This window comes from Helianthus annuus, chromosome 4, assembly GCF_002127325.2.
Source record: "Helianthus annuus cultivar XRQ/B chromosome 4, HanXRQr2.0-SUNRISE, whole genome shotgun sequence".
In the NCBI taxonomy this organism is placed as follows: domain Eukaryota; kingdom Viridiplantae; phylum Streptophyta; class Magnoliopsida; order Asterales; family Asteraceae; genus Helianthus; species Helianthus annuus.
In genome coordinates, this window is record NC_035436.2 from 77,028,570 (window position 1) to 77,036,627 (window position 8,058).

The 8,058-nt window shown below is 40.7% G+C and overlaps 1 non-coding gene across 1 annotated transcript; it reads right to left on the reverse strand.

Annotated features, from left to right (window-relative positions):
• Nucleotides 1-644: 644 nt before the first annotated feature.
• On the reverse strand, nucleotides 645-751 carry LOC118491920. The gene has a single exon (XR_004892365.1). It is a non-coding gene; the product is annotated as a small nucleolar RNA R71 (small nucleolar RNA).
• Between the last annotated feature and the right edge of the window lie 7,307 nt (nucleotides 752-8,058).

Here is an 8,058-nt window from a genome sequence, read left to right on the forward strand (position 1 = left end):
AACAGGGATCCAGAAAACTATCACTTTAACTCCGACCACGGGCCGTGTTCATCTGAGCACGGGGCCGTGGTGAAACTTCTGACCAACGTTCTTTTTGTTTTTATTGCAAGACTTGAAACCCAGGCGCCACACCTAAGCCTTCTACGTAGTGTATGAGCTCCAGTTCCAGTAGAGACATAAAAGAACATCTAGACAAACCCGAACGCTTTCTAAGAAAAAGACTTAAAGCTGAAAACCAAGAGAAAGTTTCGGGGGACCCACTTCCAATGATTGATCAACATACTCTCATGGATTGCCTACGGCCCACCGTAGGCAATCTTGGCGCTGCTATCAATGCACCGAATGTCGAGGCCAACAACTTCGAACTTCGGCCGCATTTGATCCAAATGCTCCAAAACTCCGCTACTTTCCATGGGCTTGCGAACGAAGATCCCCATTTACATATTACCAACTTTTCGGAAATATGTGATACTTTTCGGATCAATGGAGCATCAAATGACGCCATCCGCCTACGAATGTTTCCATTTTCACTAAAAGACCGAGCTAAGGCTTGGCTTAATACCCTCCCAGTTGGTTCGGTAAACACCTGGGATGAACTAGCCCAAAAGTTTCTGTATAAGTATTTCCCTCCTGCTAAAACTGCTAAATTAATGACTGAAACTAATACATATTCACAAGAGGACGGGGAATCCTTATATGAAACTTGGGAAAGGTTCAAGGAGCTACTAAGAAAGTGTCCTCATCTTGGTCTTGCAGTATGGTAACAAGTATCCACTTTCTATAATGGGTTGCTGCCACACATAAGACAAACACTCGACTCTAGCTCTGGGGGACTTTTAGGTAATCGTCGCCCAAATGAAATTTATAATCAAATTGAGGAAATTGCTCAAACCAATTTTCGGTGGCACACTCCCCGAGGCACAAAATCTATTGCCCCAGGCGCCCATAAGGTTTACGAAAGCACCTCTTTGGAAGCCCAAATCGAGGCCCTTTCTTCAAAAATAAAAAAGTTAGAAATGGCAAAAATGGCCTCGGTTATGGCTTGTGAAGGGTGTGGTGGGCCACATGAAAATTGGATTTGTATGAAACAAATGGATAATCAAACTGAAACGGTAAACTACATTGATAATAGACCTAGGCCGTCAGGTCCTCCAACAGGTACCTATAACCAAGGATGGCGTAACCACCCTAACCTTGGCTGAAGAGAACCCGACAATAGTAGTAACCAACAAAATCCAAACCAACGAACAAACTTTCAACAACCAAGAAACGAGTCACAAAATTTCTCTCAACAACAACAAGGGGGACGAGAGAGGTTTGAGGATACCGTCTCTCGCCTCATCTCCGACACCGAAAAGAAAAACTCAGATCGATTTCAACAACTGTAATCGAACTTTAGAAATCAACAAGCTAGCATTCAAAACAATGAAAAACAACTAAACCAACTAGCTCAAAATTTCTCCGAGAGACCACAAGGCGTGTTACCCAACAATACCGAAACCAACCCAAAGGCGCAAGTGCATCTCATCACATTGAGAAACCGTACCGTAGGTCCCCACGAGGCTCCGCTACCTCCAACTGAAAAGAGCTGACCTAGCCAAACCGCAACTTCGCCAACACCCCAACATGTGACGGCTCATCCACCAAATCAAGAGCCTACCAAGAATCCTCCGGTACCGTACCCCGGTCGGTTACTTCGCCAAAAGACCGATGAGTAATTCACAAAATTCATAAATTTACTAAAACAATTGCATGTTAATATTCCATTTGTCGAAGTCCTAACTTAAATGCCTAAATATTCAAAATTTATGAGGGACTTCCTCACTCACAAAAGGAAAATCGAATCATTGCAATTAGTTAATTTAAGTGAAGAATGCTCCGCCTTGCTACTCAACAAACTCCCGCAAAAGAAGATTGATCCCGGAAGCTTCACCATCCCTTGTTCAATTGGGGAATCACCCATTCGCAATGCACTAGCCGACCTCGGGGCTAGTATCAACCTCGTGCCCGTATCAATGTTCGACCGACACGGGTTAGGGAAAACAAGCCCTACAAAAATGAGCATACAACTCGCCGATAGGTCCGTAAAATATCCACAAGGTGTCGCTGAAAATCTATTGGTTAAAGTCGGAGACTTTGTCTTCCCGACCGACTTTGCCATACTAGATATGGAGGAAGATACCGAAGTACCACTCATCCTAGGGAGGCCATTCCTAGCTACGGCCCACGCAGTGGTAGATATGAATGGTGGGACACTAACATTGAGGGTTGGGGACAAGGAGATGAAGTTTGGGGTCGGTAAGAGAGTAGAAGATGACGACCCGGTCAATTACATGAAACTCATAGACTCAAGTTTGGATGATGCTCTCCGACGGTGCAACATGGGATGCAAAACATCCAACTTGGGTGACATAAGACTGACTTTGGGTCTAGCCAAAGACCCTTATAAACGTGGCGCACCACGAAGGCATTCCGCGAAACTCTCCTTAGTTTTAGTTTAGATTAACTTTTATGCTTTCTAGTTTAGTTTTAATTTTCAGGATTTATGCTTTCTAGTTTAGTTTTAATTTTCAGGAATAAAACACACTCTTGATGGTGAAGGATACTAAGGGAAATTTGAACCAACACCCCATGCAAAAAAACAGAGCATCCCGACAATTTTTCTTCATTACAGCAAGTTCAGCACGGGCCATGTTCAGCCAACACGCCCCATGCTCAAGGATCTGCAGAAAAACGCCAAGTTCAGGTAACTGGACACGGGGCGTGTTCACCAAACACGCCCCCGTGCTCAGCCTTCTGTTACTTTCTGTTACTGGCAATCTGAACACGGGGCCGTGCCCGGACACCACGGCCCGTGTCCAGATGCCCAGTAACCTAAATTTTGTTTTTAACACACCTTTTTTACACATTCAATCAACCTAAAAACTTATTTTTGGGACACATTGAGGACAATGTGAAATCTAAGTATGGGGGGGGGGGGGGATGCTAAAACCTTGAATTTTGCAAGTCTTGATTAAAAGCCTTACACAAAACTCTATTGGAACCGCTAAACACCCAAATTTTTTTCAAAAAATTTTCATTTTTTTACTTGTCTTGGTTTAAATTGGGAATAACAAGTTCTAAAAGGGTTATATTTTTACGAATTTACAACCGATAGCATCGTGATAAAAGGAACCAACATAAGAAAATTATGAAACGACATGACAAATCTAGTTAAAATTTGATTATATATACTTGATCACATAAAAAACCCATTCCCACAAAAAGTGAGTTTTGAGCCTTTAATTGAGCATACAAATACACATCTTTAAACTAAATGCTCATCTTTCGTTTCTTGTGTGAATAGCCGCTTGGTTTCTTACGACTCTAGAACTTGCCATAACGATGCATCCCCGGTCCTTACCAACTTAAACCCAAGTAAGTAAATGATGGAGGTATTATGACTAACCCTTTTTCTTTCAACACCGTTATTTTCCTTTTTTTCACCACTTACCCAAAATCCCCCTAGTTAACTCCTTTGAGCCTAAACCTTTTCATTTCTAAACCCACAAAACAAACACCCTTTACCCACCAAAAACCCTTTTTCGTTTTAAACCCTTTATTTTAGTAAAAAGCTCGGTCTTCATGTGACATTCCTTATAAAAAAATATATTTGAAGTCTAGCAATAAACAAACAAGTTCCTCATAAGAAACTTTGTTTGAAAAATACTTCGTTTGAATAAAAAGTCACAAAAATAAAAAGTTTTACGAAAATCGACGCTTTTTACGCCTTTCGCCCCTTTTCTACTAACCACTAATCCAAAACCACCTACCTTTAACCCAAGCCTAACCCTTCTCCAAGTCCTCTTGATATTTACAAAGGTTTATAGTTAAAAAGGAAGAGGATTGATTGCTTGGCAAGCATATAGTAGAAGTAAGTTCCATGCCGGTCTCGAGTGTTTCACAAAAATACATCTTCGGCCGAGTGTTGACTGATCTCCCGTGAGGTATGTGAACTTGTACATAAATAGAATTTTAAAGAGGCATGTTATGCCCAAATAAGTAATTTCTCTTATGTAATGTTCTAAATAAATCATAACGAATAGGATTGTAAATAACATAAAAATAAAACCTAATAAAGATCTTGGAATTCCGACAATCAAGACAAGCCCAAAAAATTCTCTTCTACCCATTCCATTTGGGTGTGTAAGCCACATTATAAAGAGTTTTGCTTGAGGACAAGCAAAGATTCAAGTGTGGGGGTATTTGATGTGTGTAAAATGCAACATATAAATTACATCAAATGAGGCATAAAACTAACCCTTTTTTAGTACTAATGTTGGAAAAAGTGTGCTTTTGTCTTCCTTTTGTATTTTCAGGATTAAAAGAGCGTAAATGAACAAAAGAAGCAAAAATGTAGCTAACTTTAACACAAATACAAGAAAAGGAATAAACGTGGCATGCCCGACCCCTCGACAGCATCTCCCAAGCAAAAACAAGACATCAGAAGGCTGAACACGCCCAGCGGACACGGGGGCGTGCCCAAGTGTCTGCAGAAAAGACAAAAGCTTAGAAGCTTCTATTCCCCAACACGGGGGCGTGCCCGACTCCACATGGCCTTGGTCAACGCTAAGATTCGCAGAATCCAAGCAAATCTTGATAGTACAGATACGCTTTTGCACACGGGGCCGTGCCCAGCGGACACAGGGGCGTGGTCAACTAATGCAGACAAACTACAATTAATGAAGAAAAAGAAAGCGGATGGACACGGGGCCGTGTCCGGGCTTCTGTGCATGCTATAAATAGAGGTGCTTGGTTCATTTCAAAGGTATCCCTTGGCAAACCACCTCTCTCCCACTTTACCCACATTCCACCACCATCACAACACCCACATCCACCACCACCATCCATCATCCATCATAGAGTGTGTGTATTAGTCTCGGGATCCAAGATTGATAGTAAGAGTTCTTGACAAACAAAGGCCATGTTTGCCTAAGTCTCTTACATCACTTGGTGAAGACAAGCATTTAGTGTAATACTTTTGTTTTGTTAATCTTTTCGCACTTTTTATTTGGTTTTGTATTAATGACTTTAATAACTAGTTTCTTATGTTGAAGGTTAAACTTCCTTATCATTTGTCCGTGGTGTCTTGGCGTTATTTTACTGTCTATATAAAATAAAAGATTTACACCATTCATATCTCTACGGTCTATATAGAGATATGTTGGCTACCTGGTCGGGGGTTAAGGGAATGGCTTGGTAAGGTTCTTGCCTTGTTTAGTGTATAGATCCTGCAAGGACCTGGGTCAAGCTTACTAGGACCTCCTTCAATACCCACTGGTATTGGATGGCGGGGGTGCGAATGGCTTGATCCCCTCATATGTAAACTACTATTAATACATTAACCCGGCTACTTGGGACTGTATTCCTGCTGGCTCAAACCACTTAGTCGAGGGTAACGTCACCTTCAAAAGAGGGGCCTATGACATTACACATTAATAACTTAATTAATTATCTTTCAATAATCCAACCCTTTAGGATTGTATCCTTGCTGACTCAAACTACTGGGTTGAGGGTAACGTCACCTTCAAAAGAGGGGTCTACTACTATAACTAAGATAATCTCTTAAAAAGTGCAAAAGTGCGGAAAACATCAAAGGTTGCACTAAAGGCGAGTCGGATCCAAGTGATTCATCTTTTCTATCTGTTTTATTTTATTTTTATTTTCAGCATTTTTAGTTTTTTTTTTATTTTCATGTTTAAACCTTTATCCAAAATTTTGATTTGATTAGACGATGAGGGTAATCTGGTACTAAAAGCTTTTGTGTCCTTGGACGACCTCGATATCTTACCAACACTATACTACACTCACGATGGGTGCACTTGCCCATATGTGTGTTTAGTCTTAGTAGAATATCGTGTTTTATAAATTTAAAACTTGACTAAAGTGTTAAAAAGGGCTAAAAATATAAATAAAAATATATTCACACCGACACACATCAGGCTTTACATCCAGTCATGTGCCTGGAGCCTCCACTATCTACATACTAAAGACTGTCTAAGCATGTAGAAGCTCCCTGCACATCAAGTAAATAATTAGTTCATGAGGGTCTCCAAAGCCAATAAGGCTTTGGATGGGGTCTCAACAGTGTCTATGTTAAGTTCAGGATGATGGTCAGTGGTTAGCACAGGAGTTTGTGCAGTTTTTGAAACATTTTTCTCTAACCAGTGTTGGGGGTCATTTCCCATCAACTGTTGCTAACCAAAGGGATGCCTGTTCACTTTTGGTTTAGAAGGCTTTTTGTAAACCTCATAAACATGTGGGACCCTTGGGTATGGTGGTTGACCTTTACCTCTTTGGTATTGGTTGGTAGGGGGTGCATCAGTCACTTGAACCTCTCTTTTAATAGAGTTTTGGTTCAACTGTTTTGTAACAGCTGTTTGGACAGGCACAAATGGTGGTTGTTTCTTGACTTGTGATTTTGATGAACTCATGAGTGTTTTTGAAGTGTACTCTTCCGTTTTGACCTCAAAGGATTTCGGGTACACACACTCTTGACTGAGATGGTTGTTTTTACCACAGATGCTTTAGCTCTTTGACGGCACAATGGTACTTGTTTTGTTAATATCATAAGCTTTTAAATGAAAACAATCTTTGGTCAAATGATTTTTATTTTCACAAAAGTCACAATACAAGTTTTTAATATTTTCTTTTCTTTTCTTCTTTTCAGACTACTTTGCAACAGAGTTTTGAACCACTGTTGGGATGTCCTTAAGAGGAATGACCTTGGCCTTTGGAGCTTTGACACTATCCACAGTTGTGAAGTCCATTGGTTTAAAGTTTTCAAGGATGTCACACTCACTAGACCATGTGGGTTTGAATTGGTATTTCTCAATTTCCTCAAAAGTTGAGGACCCCACAGATCTTTCCAGAGTGATTTTGTTGCCATTTTTATCAGTTATTTTAACCTCTTGGTCATCCTTGTTGGTGGGTATGATTTCAACAGTGTTTTGAACAGACTCATTTACAGCAGTGTTTTCAACTTGGTCATGTTTTCTGAACCCTATGCTAAATTTTACATTGCTTTTGATCTGTTTTTCAAGCATAACTTCATAACCTTTGCAGGATTCCACCCATTTTTCACAAGTGATTTGGGTGGATTCCAACTCCTTTTTGCAGGACTGATATTTTTTTATCATTGCCTGAAGTTGGTCCTTGGTTATGCTATGCTCATGTTTAAGGCTGCAAATCTCATTTTCTTTTTCTGGCTGTAGGATCGTTTTCCGACCTGACGAGTCGTTCAGAAGAGCGTTTAGACTAATTCAAAGGCGGAATTCATTGAATTAGTCTTCGTAAAGCTTGATATCACTACTTAACGTCTCCTTTATTGATTAACTGTCAAATTACAAGTCCTTGGAGACAAACAGGCAGGGCTTCGCCGTTACACCTTGAAAAACACACACATGGATCGCTCATATGATCTCCTATATATAGGCATTTGGGATCGCTTATTGGACAGGCCCAATAAGCGATCTAGACAAGTGACACTCGAGCGGTCCAGCATATATGCCGTTCGAGCGGTCCACCATCCTAATGGTCCTATAAGCGATCCAAGAAACTCAAACCTATACAATTTTACTATTTCTCGTATTACATACACAATACGATCTGCCCTACCCTAAGACTCGAATGAAGATGTAGTCGACAGACAACTGCATCAACAGACTCCCCCTTGAATGTTGACGGAATCTTCAGCGAGAGTCTTCAATCATTCACAGCTCTTCAATCTTGTTCGGTCTTCTTCAGGAACTCTGCCTGGAATCAAATCTTCTACAGGAACTTCTCCCTGGAAATATATGCCTGGATCTTTCTCTGGCTCTAACTTTCGTCAGACTCCCCCTATCATCATCCTGGGATCTCTGTCTGGAAATCGTTATCACCATTGAAATCAACTCCTGGCTTTCTCTGTTTAAGCTCTTCTCTGGTTCTGATGTGTCTCCTGGCTATCTGTAGCAACAGTCTCAGAAATCTGCAAGACTCAGACACACTATCACAATACAACACAATTGTGATTCAACT